The following is a 16,366-nucleotide window of genomic DNA, read 5'->3' on the forward strand; positions in this document are numbered from 1 at the left end:
ATCACTCACGTCACACGAGCTCCAAAATGCATCATTCACACTAACAAGTAGGTTTCAATCAATGAAAATATGCGTAAATAAATAGTGGTGATCAATGAACTGAAATTTTCTCTTTTTTGGACTGTGTAAAAATAAAAACAGGGATCAGTTACAGTATTTCTTCCGGGTTGTGATAGTCGAAGGAGGGATGAGCAGTGATGCTGCCTGTGTTTGCTCCGCACATCAGCAGCCCTGCTCCTCTCTCTCTCTTTCCCTCTCTCTCTCTCTCTCTCGCACAGACCCAGGCAGAGGTTGTACGTCCGCTCCGGGAGAGAGAGCTCACACCGCATAGCGCTACAGCCGCCTGACACCGACAGTCCTACCGCACGCTCTTTTCAAATGGATGTCTCCTCCGTTCACGCCTTTTGACACCGGAAGGTGCTCCTGTAGCTGCGTGAGAAACACCTCATCCCTTGCTTGTTTTCTTAGGTAACTGCCTTCTCTCGACGACACAGAGAGAGCCATACTCACCCCCCTTTTCTTTCCATCGTTAGCCCGCTAAGCTAGCTAGCCCGCTAACTTAGCGGCGATACTTTGTATCGAGTCGGTATCAGTTTTCTGCCTGCGGACTCTTTGCGCCACGGCTGATTGAGGTGACCAGTCACTCTAGGTAAGGTGAAAATACTTGTTTTAACACCAATTGCAGTGATTGTTGTTTCCTCTCTTAGCCACATAGTCATTTTTGGAGGGTTGCTTCTGCCCAGTGACCCCCCTACGGTTATCTGGTAGCAGGCAAGCAGCCGCCGTTATGGCAAAGCGGGGCTTGTTGACAGAAGCAGCCGAGCAACAGGGATGCGATGCGACTCTCCGCTTAAGGCACAGATTGCCACTTTGCTTTCAGGTGAATTAACCGGTAGATGCTGTTCCACAACCGCACCGAAACACGCCAAGTGAAGGGAAAGCTGCTTCCCTAATAACGGTGCTCATAAATACTTTTTTTCTATCCATCCCGCGTTAGCGTTCAACCGTGACTGTTGATTTGTAGCGCGAATGGGCCACTGCCGGGGTCAGTGCTATCGCACACTTGCCGCATTTGACTGCAGCGACTTGTTTCCCCCTACTAACGGTCAATTCAAATGAGTGCTAGTTATCAAGTTTTCCTGACTGCTCTGTGATCTCACCCAGTGAGATCAAAAGAAAGCGTCTGTTTAAAGTAGAGCATAATGGTTACAGTGGAATGTGTATCTGCTCTTCCTTTTGCTCTTTTCCTCCTTTCTGAACATTTTAATGCTTCATTGTTGCATCACAACCCGAAAAAGATGATGTGTAAACCCGGAATTTAACCTCTGATTGGTCTGTTGTTGTGCGCCTAATACAGGTCAGATGACTTTAGCTGGGAAAAGAGAAGAAAACTAGCCAGTGCAAATTTGAAGAGGTTAGTCACTTTGAATGTAACGCAGTCACTAAAAAGACTTTGTAAAGGGTTACTTAAAGCATGTGGGGCCTGATGTGTGCGTGTATGTATGAGTGAAAGAAGAGAGAATGTGCGGGCATTAACAATGCTGTAATTATCTCAGAGATAAGAAAATGGATCCACTATCAATCCTACAGCTTCATCAGCTCTGCACAGCAGAGCTGATGAAGCTGTAGGATTGACAGGGAACCAATTAAATTAATCTGTCATGTTCCTTAAAGGGAGAGAAAAGAGGAAGCATGTATTATTTATCCTCTCTCTCTCTCTCTCTCTCTCTCTCTCTCTCTCTCTCTCTCTCTCTCTCTCTCTCTCTCTCTGTGCGCGCGCGTGCGTGCGTGCGTGCACACACTCGTGTGGCATTGCCTGTAAGAGTGCAGATACGCTGTGTTGCTTAAGGGAAGCTGTGCGGTACCTTGTTCACTACCTGTAGCAGTGGTCCCATGGTGCAGGCGAGCTCAAGGCTTTGATCATTTTCAACAGGATTATCTGTGTGGTAGCGCTGACTACCAAATAGAAGAAGAAATAACCTGACCACATAGTGCTTGGCTTCCTTGAAATCTATATGGGAAGTTGAAGTTGTGGAATCATAACTGGGGTTTTGTGCCATGTTGAGGATCTTTGCCTCAGAGCTGGATATCTAAACTTAGGCTTGTGTTATAAGGCATGACTATCCAGCTCTGAAAGGAAATGAATCATGTTCCTCATTTCAAGGCTGTGGAGTCTGCATGATGTGTTTCCTGCCCTGTGTTGCATTGACTGTGTGTTCAGGCTGTAGCAGATTTGCATCCGTGTGTGTGTGCTTGTGTAACCATGTTTGTTATGGCTGACTTGAGAGTCTTTCAAACTGGGAACATTTTGGCCAATCTGTGGGACGTACAGCATTGGGAATATAACAAAAATAGTTTTTTAGTGAATGAGATTAATTGAGGAGGGGAAAAAGTGTGTGGGGAAAGTACGTCACTGTGGTTTTAAGTCATATAGTGAGTATGACTAAGTAATGAGTTGTGTATGTTTTTTCTGCAGGTGGATATAGTCATTGCAAAAGCATGTTTTTACAAAACATCTAAATTATAAGGGACAGTTACAAACAAAGTGTCTTAACCTTTTCCCTATTTTTAATCACAGTGAGAAATTAGTAGCTCACGTTTTCATTGGCTTTGCTGCTGAGTAAATAATCTGGAAAGTGAAGGCGAAAATCACTGCCGTCCTGTTTGCGTGTTTGCTAGTGTTTGTCATCAAGCGTGGCTGTGGCGCATTTATTACTCCGAGCTGCTCTGGAACAATAGCTCTATTCTGATCTGTGTCTCCGGAGGGAAGCAGCAGCATTCGGGGACCCTGGCGATCTGTGTGCCAGTGAGGCTTGGTTTGGGATTGGGTTTCCACAGCCACCTGGAGCTCAGAGCACAGGAATGCCATTGTTCCTACTTCCAGACTAAGACCGGATCGCACACATGCACATAAAGAGATACATGCGAGAGGACTCATACCAGCCTGCCTGTTCCCCCCCAAAACCTGGGTCACCCTGCTTTGTTACATTGGCATTACTCACATGCACAGCCACCATGACCTGGCAGTGGCTGCTGAGCGTGTGAGTGCTTTAAATATCAGTGAGCAAAATTTATTGCACTTCCACTCTTTGTGCGTTGTTCATCTTGCTTACCACCTAACATAGGCCTGCAAAGTAGGTGAGAAGTATTTAATAAAGTGTAACTAGAACTGAAGAAATTGCCCAGTTAATCATTTTGTTATTGCTTCTCACAAGTTGGCAGTCTTTTTGCCCGTCATTGCAAAATTCTGATAGCAGCTTCTCTAGTGTGCACAACTGGCAGCCAAATCTGTGTCGTCTTTGTATTTATTTATTTTAATTAACTTCTAAGATTTGCTGTGCTGCTTAGACAAAGACGAGACATCACCTCAAGGATGCCATAATGAGCATTTTTCAGTGTTTTGTCATTTTCTGCTAAAACAATAAGTCATTTAAATATGCATAATGATGGTAACCGTTTATTTGCAAGAACAAGAAATAACTGGGACTCTTTAATCATATGGATGCATATTGTCATAGACAAAAGCCACTGGCGGCGACAGATTTTGTGGTATCTGTTGTAGCTTGTCAAATGTCACTTTTGCTTTCTTTAATGGAATCTCGCTCTCACATGAAAAGGACTGCACAAACATCAGCTGTCAGTGCATGAGGTGATTACTGCCTGCTTACCAACCAGCTACTCCACTAAGATGGGTTTTGTTGTTAATAATGTTGTCTGATCACACTCACATCAGACAGAATTATCTCTACCCTCTGCAGCAGTTGGTTCTGGCATTGGCAGTGCAGCTGAAAGCTCATTTTCTTGTCACAGAGCAGAGTAGAGTTGCCATAAATTGGAATAACATCACCAACTTGGAGCTATTATGTATAATATATGTTTGTTTTTTGTGGTGAAACAAGTATGGGTTTTGTTTTTGTGCTGCCAAAAATCTAAAAAGTATTTTTGAAAAATAGACGATGGTGGTCGAATTAAAGCCAGTTTGAGCATGCTACAAGATTATTTAGCCTGTATTATATCTATCCCAATATCAGAGAGAATTAGCAAAAGCCGACATGTCAACTTGATTGAGGGGGTGGATCTAAACATCTGTTCTGCTCAAAAAAGGCAAGTGTGGCCCTGTAGCTAGTTTAGCTAGATCAGATAGCAGAGACCTAAATGGCTGATCTTCAGACAAGTAAGAGAAGCTGAAAACAGAGTGTAACGAGAAGGAGAGAGAGGGGATATTGGCAGCATTTAGCAGATTTTTTTCCCTGTTTCTCAGTCCTCTAGGGTTTAGGCAGACAAGTTTAGTTTTGTGCTCTTGTGTGTGTGAATGTGTGTGCTGGTGCTTGGCTATACGTGTGTGTCCTCTGGCTCTACAGTGGGTCACTTTAGGGATAGAGTTGCATAGAAGTGGGTCAGCCAGTGCCACCGGGGAGTCTTGCCAGCTCTCTGCTCCTATTCAGCATTGAACCGACTGAAGGCCTACACAAAAAGTGTGCGTCCACATATGTAAGGATTGTTTCTGAGAATTACATGTTAGTGTGAAAATCACACCCTTCACACTCAGCGACCTTTGCTGGATCAGCCATTTACCGAACATGTTCCTTCCTCGTTTGTTGCACTTTGACTCCTCATAAATATGCTTTGGTGGAAAAAAACTGTAACTGTGAAGGCAAAAAGAGCAGCACGCCTATATGTGGCGCAGTATGTTTAAACTGCATATAGGACCTCTACAGATGATTCAGAGCCTGTCACAGCCAGAGTGTCTCAGCTGGATGGACACAGTGTTTCTGCTGGCTTAATGATAAGGAAATAGGATTTAGCCCAGCATTCAGCAGAGGTTTATTTCAACTCCTAGCTGCAGTCTCTTGTTTTCTGCTCTGGCTCTCCTTTGACAAGGAATTAATGGTCTATTTCTGTTTTCATTTCAGTTGCGTATGTAAGTCTTCACAAGGTAGCACCAAAAAACCCAAATATTTGCATAGATGAAGACTTTGTTTGTCACGGTTTGTCGGGAGTCACCCGCGACTTTTATCAAATACAAATACAAAAGCTAGTGCTACAGTAAACTCAGTGATGCTTAAAGTGTTGCAAAGTGCTTTTTTTCCGTTTTGTGTTCCCCACAAGATGCTACAAATATCCATCCAACATAGCGGCTCTGTGTAGAAGCTTTTGAACCATGTATTTATGCACAATGTGACAGTGTGCTGTGTAAATGTGTTAATGGGTGTGGTAAACTCACAAAATATGATCTGCCAACTCTGCAGTTTTTCTCTCTGCATGGTTTGTTACAGTTCATTGAGTCTGGTCTATAGTTCACAACTGTTTTTTTTTTGTTTTTGTTTTTTTGTTGCTGTTGCTGAGCAGTAGTGTTTAGTCAGTTAATTAATTAGTCAATAAAAAACAACTTAATTGACAATTACTTTTATTTATTCATAAGTGTATTTATTTTTCTGATGAGCATTCTAAACATTTACTGGTTTCATTTTCTCAAATATTCAAATAAGCTTCAAATATATTTGAAGCTTCTATTTGTTCAAATAATAATCTGTACAGTTTGAAATGTTTGAAAAAGTTTTTTATTATTGCTATTATTACAGAAATGTAACACAAAATGGCAAACTGGAAAAAGGCTGGTCAACATGTGGACCATTGTACAGCTAAAAAGCCAAAGATTTCCCTCATGACTTGGTGAAGAACAAAAAAAACCCTGAATGTTATAATTAATTTATCAGGTATCCAGAAATACACTAATGCAGTTTCATGTCCACTGCATGCACGACTGTTTGATTTTAAGTTTGCCATACACATCAACTTAAAAGATGTCTATGTCTATGTCTATGTTGTGTTCGTCTTAAGTGGCGAAAAGAGGAAGCTGGAATACTGAGGCTGAAACAAGTCGGTTTTTGGGATGTGAGCGTTTATTGGTTTTAAGAAATTGTGGCAACTTAAACGCCTAATGACAAGTGCCGGTAGCCTGCTACTGTTTGCTGCACAGACAAAGTACCTAGGTTTAAAAGTCACCTTGAAAGTCTCAGTAGAATGAGCTAATACAGCATGCAGCAGCTCAGCATAGTCACATTGAGTAACAGTATATGCTGTTATCAGCTTTGCTCTGACAATTCCCCTCTTTGTAAAAGTGTCCTGTTCATGTGTGTCCGTATCTCGCTCAAAGCATCTGTTTCACTCTGAGATACTACTCGACAGAGGTAGTTTCCATGGTGACAGTCGTGCTCCTTGCCCCCCCCCCCCCCCTCCCTCCCCCTCCTTGCTCGCCATAGGAAGAAGTGGTGTACGTTCAATTGCTGCTGACTCATGGAAAAACAGTAGTGTGGTCCATAATTAGACAGACACGTCTCTTCTCTGTCTGGCTTGGAACCAGTTTGTGTCCCTTTTAATATTTTACACTCTGTTTGTTTTGCGTGTGTTTTGGCTTCTGTATTCGTCTTTCAGAGTTGTTTGTTTTGTTAGACTTTTCTGCTAAGGGAATTTTCTAGACAGTTTTCCCTGCTTGTTTTGACTGATTATGCTGTTAAAGTTAGAAAAAGATTTCTGTAAATTTGGTTTAAAAAAGTGGGACACACTGATGTAACATGATCTTCTAAAACTGTCAGGAACTTAAGGAAGCTAGCAACAGGGTTTTTTTTTCTTTTTCTGTTTATAGCGTGAATCTGATAAGTATGCACGTTTTTCCTGTAGGAACTTTACAAATTATAAACACCAGTTCTTCTTTCACAGTACACAAGTTAGACAAACAGTGCTAGCTTTTAAGTCCTTTCATGCAAATTCTCTCAGCAGTTGGAAAGTAAATTTAATTTGCTGGAGTCCTAGTGAAAAGTCCAGAGCAAGGGAGAACCACTTGGAGAAATAGTTTTGCACATGTGCAAAGTCTAATTTGAGAGAAATACCAGTGCAAACCTGAAAGCTGTAACTCCCTTTAGGGCTATCTGGCCTCTTGTGAATAAGGGAGGACTTATTTAAGTAGCTCCTTCTTCTATCAGATTAGATACTTATTTGCGACAGTATTATGACAGCACGACACAACCCACCCAGTGCTTCTAGGGCTGGGTAGGTTTTGTCAGGAAGCATCTGCTTAGCCAAGCACACATACAGTCTATGTCAGGGGTGTCAAACTCAAATACACAGTGGGCCAAAATTCAAAACTGGAACAAAGTCGTGGGCTAACGTTAATATTTATTGGAAAAAAAAAACTTCCTCCAGATATAAGAATGAATCTTTTCTTATGGACTCAAACAAGTTTTGCTGAAAAACTGAATATGGAACAAGCAAAGCTTAATACTAAACAATATATATATTAGCTGTAGGGCTGCTCGATTATGGCAAAAATGATAATCACGATTATTTTCACTGAAATTGAGATCGCGATTATTTGACGATATTTATTTAACCCTTTAAAACCTACTATAGAACCAAGTCCGCCAGAGCTTATATTATTTTTTTACATGTTGTAGTGCCATTTGTGGGAGCATTTCAAGTTGCTAAATAACTGTTATAGCCCATATTTTAATAATATGTATGCATTAAGTCCATAGTAACTACATTAATTGCAAAAAAGTGCAATAAACTACAAAAAAATTGAAAATCGTTTTTGTTTTGTTTTTTTACATATATTTCTACTTGGAGAAATTTAAGAGGCTTATCCTTCAAAACTTTAAATACAAAAAAGTTGCAAAAAATAGTTTACAACAACAGGAAATTTATTTTGAGTGTCTTCATAGTTTTATTTTGGAGATACAGCAATTTTTATATACTGCAGGAAAAACAAAAAAACAATCCTATGATGCAAATTTGCAAAGAAAACAGCAGGTGCATCAAAATAAACTATTTCCAGCTGTGCAATTCGAGTTCTAAGCATCCCAGAAACTATTCAGAAAAGTCAAACATGACCAGTAGAGGTTTTTAAGGTCTACAAGTAAAAAACTACATTTCCGCGAAAATGACGTCACTTCCGGTTTCGGGCAGGAAATGGCGGACATGAGACAGTTCGCGCTGACGTCTGTTTCACTGTGGGAAGTGTTATGAACAGCTGATGGATCGGCAAAGCGTGTTTCTGGAATATTATGTTTTTGTTCCTGCAAGCGCTTTTTATGCACTTTTTGCAAAGCTATATGTGGAAGGAAACCGTGACCGAGGACAAGCTGATGGCATCAGATGTAAGTACAACTCCTCCGGTTTCATATGCAAAACAAATTATTGCGCTAGCTTACGTGGTTCAGATTCTACAGGGATTTAAAAGTAGTTACACAAAACAGAGCATGCTGCTCTGACCGGATTTAAAGGGTTAACAATGACTTTAAAAAATAATATAAAATAGTGTGCAACACCACTGAAGTTTTTTTACCTCACTTTTCAACCAACGGCAGTCACTCTCCTCTCCAAATAACTTCTGCTTAGCTTTCCGAGCTTCCCTCGGGTCCTCTTAATCAGCGGTCTCCAACCTTTTTTGCGCCACGGACCGGTTTATGCCCGACAATATTTTCATGGACCGGCCTTTAAGGTGTCGCGGATAAATGAGGGAGGGGCTAATAATCGGCTCAGTTATTTTTAATGATCGTTGAAAGCCCAGATCGTAATCGTGATTAAAATTCGATTAATTGAGCAGCCCTAATTAGCTGTATAATACCAGTAGGCCAGCTCTAATAGTAATTTGGTATGGCTTCGCGGGCCAAATGTAATTAGGCTGCGGGCCAAATTTGGCCCGCGGGCCAGAGTTTGACACCTATGGTCTATGTTATACACCTCAAGTCCACCACTTGGTGAGCATGTGTAGGTGGTGCACTGTAATGTAAGTTCTCAGCATGATCAAAAAACAGCCAGGCACTTGGATATCTGCATGGATGCTTGTGTTAAGTGGACTATAAAAAAACTGTACTATAATCCCTGCTTAAGTCAAAGGTGTTAACCCTGGATCCACTGAACTCGTGCATTTTCTCACTGAAATGGTTGAAAGTTCTGTCATCCAAAAACTAGCTCAGAGAATCTCTAAACATTTTTATACTTGCTGAAATTAACCAGGGAGAAAATCTGTCTTACAGTCATGAAACCCACAGCTGATGAGCTCAAAATGAAAATTGACTGAGAAAATCATTCTGACTGCTTCCAAGAGCCCGGCAGATGAGTGCGTGCGCATGACTGCTACTCAAGATATCATATTTCATGTTTTACTTACATCCGAGAAAAGGCTTCAGTCTTATCGTCCACTTCTAATCAGGGTACTACATTAGAGTCAGTCCAGTGAATCTCAAGCACAAAATAGGCCTCACAGAATAAGCGTTTTAAATACTCTTGAGCAGTCTAAGAGTATTTTGTGTGTGCACGGTAGCCTAGCTAAATTGTGTATAATTGACCTCTGTGGGGATATTTGTTTTCAGCATTTAATCCAGCCTCACTGTCCTGGAGCAGCTGGCAGCTACAGTCCACTGTACAGAGTAACTCCATTTCTGTAGTCTGTGTAGTGCCTCATGGTCTGCAGTACTGGCTAAAGCAGGGCCTGTTTGTACTCGGATGACAGCTCTTAATGTGTCTTTGTTTGCAGCGCTTTGAACAGTTAAACGAAAGATCTTGTTGTGGAAAAAGTCACCCTCCTTAAATGATAGTGATTAAAAGCTTTTAGTCACTCTTATTACCTGACAACAGCAACCAATGAAACAAATAACAGTTATCTCACACTGGATGTGGGTAAAGAGGTTACAATTCAAACAAAAGTCAAACAAAATGTATAGAGATAACAGATGGATTGCCAGTGACTACAGTTGGAATACTGTAGTCACTGGCACTATTAGTTGACTGTAATTAATATTACTGTCAACTAATACTGCCAGTATTAGTATTAGTTGACTAATAACAGTATTAGTTCATACTTTAATTTCCTTCAGGAATGTAGATTACAAACGAATTGAAATTTGCTGCCAAATATGCTTGCTGTTTGAGTGTTATATAGTTAATTGCTGAGGAATCTTTTTAAAACCCTGGGGTTTTCTCTGTGTGCTTGTATATCTTGTGTAATAATGGGTGGGGGATATAATGTTTGCTTCGTGACATATGAATATGGTTATATGAGACCTCAGGCAAGCTGTTTGGTGGCAATAAAAAATACTCAAATGCTTTCGCTTTTTGAACATTTAGCCGCTAATTTTCATTGTGTTTGCCTGTAGGCTGATGTTTGTCTTGGCCAAATTATTCAAGGGCAGCACAGGTAGTAAAAATATAAATAAACAAAGGCAGTCTGATACTGCTCTTCATATTCTTCATTTAAATGTTTTCAACTCCACTGGGAGTAAATTGTGCTTGTTCTTGGCTTAGTTTCCGCATGTTTCTACAGAAGGACACTACACTCTCAAAGGTGTGACCGCAGTGCCATTCTCAAGGTTGTATAAATAATTAATTGATGCAAATATAACTGAAGGCAACATTTGTGTCCTATATGGAAATTTGTCTGTAAGTTATTGGTAAGAGAGAGAAGCAGAGGAGGGCAGAAAGGACTGACACTGCTGTGGAAGCTCTGTGCTCTGTCTTAGCCGTGTGACAGAGTGAGCTATCTGCCTGGGGCTCACCCTCACGAAGGCACAGCTCTCCCCTCTGCGCAAACATACACAAAACTGTCCATCTCTGCCTCTTATCTAGTGTGTGCATGTGTGTGGGTCTGTGTGGTTTTTTTGTGCTAGGTCTCTGAGTGAGCTTGTTGTAGACCAGGCACACTGATAGTCATATCAACAGTTAGTCTAGGCTGATGGACTGCAGAACTACTCGTCCATTGTCCATTGTGTGTGTGTGTGTGTGTGTGTGTGTGTGTGTGTGTGTGTGTGTGTGTGTGTGTGTCTGCTAAGCTATCAGAAATTGCATTTCTACAAGCCACGAATGTCAGATGCACTGTGTTCATGTATCTTGGGAATGTGTGTGTTGCATGTGATGCAGTATAATCTGCCACAGGCTTGGATGTGGGTCACTGTGGCTGCAGCTCCACGGGTCAGAGAGAGACAGCAGCAGGGATGCTGCCTCTGTACTTGCTGCGCATGGGCTAGCCTGAAATATATTTCACAACAGTAGAAAATAAAAGAAGAACCAAGCTGCACTTGAGATCTGATTTGAGTTTTCTTTTTAACATAGCCTCAAGCAAAAATACCATGGTATTTTTAGTTGTTCAAGCCGTTTTCTGTATATTTACATGATTAAAAGTGTTACTTATGGGCACCTAAATTTCTGTGTGGTAGATTTTACAAGAATAGAGTCTACAGAGGCATACTGAGATATAAATAGAGATGAAAATTTACATGACTTCTTAATAAGGTTAGATATGAAAGAGGATGACCAGATTAGTCATGCCTGCCGCTCATAGTGGATTTCACCTGAAGTAATTAAGCCAAAGTTATTGCTGAACATTTAGAACCCACAGTGAAACTTATTGGAGGTTATGTAGTGTGACGAGGGGTGTTAGGAGTGAGTGTGTGTGTGTTTGTGTGTGGGTGGAGGGGCTATTGACCTCATGACAGAGTTGGTTAAATGAAGTATTGATACTGCTAGCTTTGTTAGTGTGTGTGTGTGTGTGTGTGTGTGTGTGTGTGTGTGTGTGTATGCGAGTGTGTGTTTATGTGTGTGCGCATCTGCAGAGTTGTATGTGTGTATTCAGATATATTTACCCTGTGATGGATTGTGCATTTTGCAGATGCCAATAGGCAGTAGTGCGTCATAGATCAAACAACTTGAGTTGGCCCAGTGGTGTTAAATTTGTCTGAGGATTATGAGAACAAATCATGCAAACAGACAGGCAGGTTATGCGCCAATCCTAGAGAACGATTAATAGAGAATGTCTTGGGGGCGATTGTGGCTCAAGAGTTGGGAGTTCGCCTTGTAATCGGAAGGTTGCCGGTTCAAGCCCCGGCTTGGACAGTCTCGGTCATTGTGTCCTTGGGCAAGACACTTCACCCGTTGCCTACTGGTGGTGGTCAGAGGGCCCGGTGGCGCCAGTGTCCGGCAGCCTCGCCTCTGTCAGTGCGCCCCAGGGTGGCTGTGGCTACAATGTAGCTTGCCATCACCAGTGTGTGAATGGGTGGATGACTGGATATGTAAAGCGCTTTGGGGTCCTTAGGGACTAGTAAAACCGCTATATAAATACAGGCCATTTACCATCTTTATTTTCTTGTTTAAAAGTTGCTTTAGTGAAATTTTCACTTTATTTTGTAAAAGGTTTGCTTTTTGCTGCAGCCTGAGGCCATAGATACTGCAACCCACATCTTTACAACACAACATTGTTATCATTTTAGTGACTTTTTCACATCCTTTCAACCCCCCCCCCCCCCCCAAAAAAAAAAGCAGGTAGTGATAGCAGATGTCTTGCTCTCCGGTTCTCTCCATCTTTTCTGTTCACCTAGTGACCGAAAGCAGAGAGCAGCAACACCTACACAGAGGCTGTGCACTGTCAGAGGAGGACATTAGAAGGGACAAAATGTCTTTGTTAACTTCCTTTCTGAGATGATTTCTTTCATGCATCTTAACCTCAGACTCTTTAGTTTATGTGTTTTCTAATTTTTGTCAGAAAGTGGTTATAAAAACATGAATGTTCGGATTTCAGTTATTGCTATTCTGGATCCGATTGTATTCATAACAGCCTTACTTCTATGGACCAAACATGCTTTTCCATGCCACCTGTGCTGTTTATATGTATGTATTGTAGAGAAGGGATCTTTTTTATGCCACCAGAACTGTTTAGTTTTCTGCTGTTTTTGTGCTGATTTGCACTTCCTTATGCTAAGAGTAAGTGAAGCCAACTGCTAAAAGAGAAGAACATTTGTGAGTGCAGTTCAGTTGTTCTCAATGCCAAAAACACAGCTGCAAAAATACAGTCAAATTGGAAGTCTGCTGCTAACATTTCCAAAAATATTTTCATCCAGTAGAGTTGTTAAAAACACGGCGTAAGGAATCAGTCAACAACATCACCAGTCCAACATCCCTGCTGTTGAATTATTTTCTACAGGGCTGCACTGTATTGTCAGGCAGAGCTTATTTTCAGAAAGAGAGAGAGAGCGAGAGAATGGATAAATGAGAGGCAACTCTCTTAATGTTAGTCATATGGTGGTTGGAAACCAAAATTATTTTGACCGTGTGCAGTCCACTTTTGATCTTGATGCCTAGGTTGCTTCGAAATGGTTGGTTTGAAGACAGGAACCAGGTCTGCAACCACTTGCAGTCAGTTGCTGTCTTCAAAGCAACTTGTGTGACAGTGTTAAACTAACGTGGCAACAAGACAGAGTCAGTTTGCTGTCAGTTTGATATTGAATGGAACTAAGTTGGCAGTTATCTGCAATCTCTTGTGATAATACAGCAGTTGTAACTGATAAATTGGCAAAAATTGCATTTCAATTGGAAATTTCGTACATTCTGCCCAAACCAAAATGAAATGAGCGCTTACCAGTCTTGATTTTATATAGGAACAGAACCACAACACAACAATTTGGCAACTAGTTGAGTCGAGTCTGTTTCAAAGAAATGTTTCTCACAAACTGCACTTATCTAAACAGACTGCCTCACTCTTATTGTGATGTGTTAGCAGTATGTTTGCATTTTTGAAGTAGACACCAAATATTGGCAACCCATCGCCAGTCTGTCCTTCAATGATTGTGATCAGTGAGTGGGGCTGCAATTGGTTTCAGGCAGGTTGTCTCTTACTAGGTTACCTGTATGCTTGCATTGCTTGCACTCCAACAGAAAAAAAAGGCAACCACTGAGTCACTAGTCATAAGGAGTTTGCCATCCTATTTTTACTCTAGTGTGACTGAATCATAAGATAGAAATGTGTTCTAAATTTCATAAAGTAATTATAAATACTTCTCATTTTTCTTTTCAAGTGTTTCCAAAGATATTTTTCCAGAAATTACAATGTAGTTGCAGTGAGTGTGGCTAAAAGCCAGCTCATGTGATAGGAAACTGCATTAAATCCACACTTTGACTAAACCACAAAAGCAGTGCATTGCAGCGCCACGTGGAATTGCTGGGAAGTCTGTCTTAGATTGGTGAATGTTGCCGGGAGCATTTGTGCACACAGCTGGGGGTGTGCATGCGCTTAAGCTTGATCCTGTTAGCACGGCGGCTGGCTAGAACAAGGGCAGGAGGGAGATAGAAACCAAGAACAAATCACAAACATGCAGATGTTACCAAGATACACAGAGATGGATGGGGAAGTTGATGATAAATCTGGCCTGTCTAATCACTCAGGACACAGAAGAGGGAAGGTAGTGTGTATCTATGCTGTGTTCTTTGTCACTACTGTTAACAGTCTTGTGGCCTGGTGCTTTGTTTCCTGCAATCTCTGCTGTCAGTAAACAGGAAGCAGATCTCTGTCTTTCTGTTACTCGCTCTGTCCTTTTCTGTCTGTCCTTTGGTTCCTCTTTCTTCCTCTTCCTACACTCGCCTTCCTCTGCAAGTGCAAGCTGTATGTGTGGAAGGAATAGGCATGTAGGTCCCAATGCACGTCATTAGTAAGGTAAGCAAAAGAGGCAAAATGGTGAGCTGTGTCATCCAGGATAAGTATGACATGTTCAGGGATGTTGGGCCAGCTGCTTCTTACCTATTTTCTCCTCACGCTATTCTTGGCATTCCTGTTTTTCCCTCCTGGGCTTCCCCTGGAAAGATGTCAGAAATGGTGAGCTACGGCTGCAATCACTTGTGATAATGTTGTTGTCATCTTTTGTTGCCTTTCCTCTAGTCCCTATTTAGCATTGATTTGGTTTTTGTGTGTGTATGGTGTGCTTCAGGCCCTGTAAAGCCTTCCTTTCCCACACCACTTGAACCACGAGGTGATTGACAGAGCAAGAGGTCAAAGGGAATGCTGAAAGGATTTGGACGGAAGTTGTAGTTTGTTCAGGATTGGCACAGCACTGTTTGTTGTTGCTAAGACCAAAGATGCCATCTTTAAGCTCCCATTGTTACAGCATATGCTACAAACAGAGTCGCATATCGCACGCACGCACGCACACACACACACACACACACACACACACACACACACACACACACACACACACACACACACATTCTTCATGCTCTTACTAAGCTATCACATAGTCTAAAAGAAGAGGCCATTCTTCCTGTCTATGAGTGTCTCCCCTCTACTCTGTGACTTTCTGTGGCAGTCTGTGGAGAGAGGGGAACAGTTAGGTCTAATGCTTAGACATGGCTGGTTGATCACAGTGTGCTCACACTGAGCTTTGGGGGATTGTGAAAGACTGATTTGACTGTCTGTTAGTTTTAGCTGTACCCACACTACACTCTAAATTGTCCAGAACAAAGGTTGTTCCAGAGCTCCTCAACCTTGTTTGGCTGCAGCTGTCACATGCCAGCTTTATCTTGCAAGGTGTCATGTTGACCTTATGATATTCTCTTTCTGCAAAATGTCTTGCTTACAGAGAGAGAAGCTTTTATGCTTGCGTGCAGAAATCTCTTCATTAGTCCGCACATGAGCACCTCCTCACCTCTGCATTTGTTAGTCCGCCTGAGTCACTGGTATTTTGGATTTACGACAGGAATTACGTCGGGTCAAGCTGAATGGAAAGAGGCCTAAGTGGGAGAAGAGACTGTTACACTGAATTAATAACAGAGGGTGTTCTGTAGGGACTGAGATAGAGGCAAGAGTAGGGTGGGATGAAGACACAGCCTTTTGGCTCCTATCCTGCATTCTCTGGTTTGGTTCACAGCTGGAACAAGGAAGAAGGGAGGTGTACAAAACAAAGGAATGGCAAAGACTGCAGACAATTCGAAATGCACAAACCTTTTGCCTCCTGATACTGATTGTGGTGTCTGTAGTAGGAGATTTGCCTTCACAAAAGCTTACCTTTGGGAGAGGAATTTCTTTTGCCAAATTCACTCATTGACATCCTTCATATATTAGTACTAAAACACCAACTTTCAACTGTACTTTAAATTTTTATGTATTTTTTATGTACATGGTGCAATTTGTTCTTTCTTTCTTTTTCTTTTTTTTTTTTTTAGCAGGAACTCCAGTAACAGTTGAGGGAAGATGAACAATTTTAATATTTGACCAACGCGTTTCGGCTTGTGGCCTTCATCAGGGTCATCATGACCCAGATGAAGGCCACAAGCCAAAACGCGTTGCTGGAGTTCCTGCTATGTTATTTCTTTCATCCTCTCCATGCACCTTGGAAGCAGGTGAAGTTGTGCCAGAAAAAAAAAATTTTGCTGCTTTTTTTTTTTTTTTTTACAATGCATCAGCCATAATCAGATACATTTTTCCATATTTTTATGTAAGGCCTTACAGCGATAAAATTAGCTCACTGCAGTAAAACTGGCTCAGTCACATCTGGCTCATGTGCATAGCAGTGTCAGTGCTACAATATATGCAGGCCGTGTTTTG

The 16,366-nt window shown here is 41.6% G+C and overlaps 1 protein-coding gene across 5 annotated transcripts in view; it reads left to right on the forward strand.

Moving 5' to 3' along the window:
* Window positions 1–227: 227 nt before the first annotated feature.
* The window catches only part of galnt1 (UDP-N-acetyl-alpha-D-galactosamine:polypeptide N-acetylgalactosaminyltransferase 1), a 56,705-nt gene continuing 40,566 nt past the window's right edge, over window positions 228–16,366 (forward strand). Inside the window, exons 1-2 of one of the 5 annotated variants that reach the window (XM_026183850.2) lie at window positions 229–649; window positions 1,358–1,414. The gene's annotated coding sequence lies outside the window, so the exon portion shown is untranslated. Of the gene's footprint in view, window positions 650–1,357; window positions 1,415–16,366 lie in introns of all 5 variants that reach the window. The other 4 variants (XM_026183852.2, XM_026183851.2, XM_026183849.2 and 1 more) reach the window with 4 other exon arrangements.

The sequence above is a fragment of the Astatotilapia calliptera genome, chromosome 11 (assembly GCF_964374335.1).
Source record: "Astatotilapia calliptera chromosome 11, fAstCal68.1, whole genome shotgun sequence".
NCBI lineage: Eukaryota > Metazoa > Chordata > Actinopteri > Cichliformes > Cichlidae > Astatotilapia > Astatotilapia calliptera.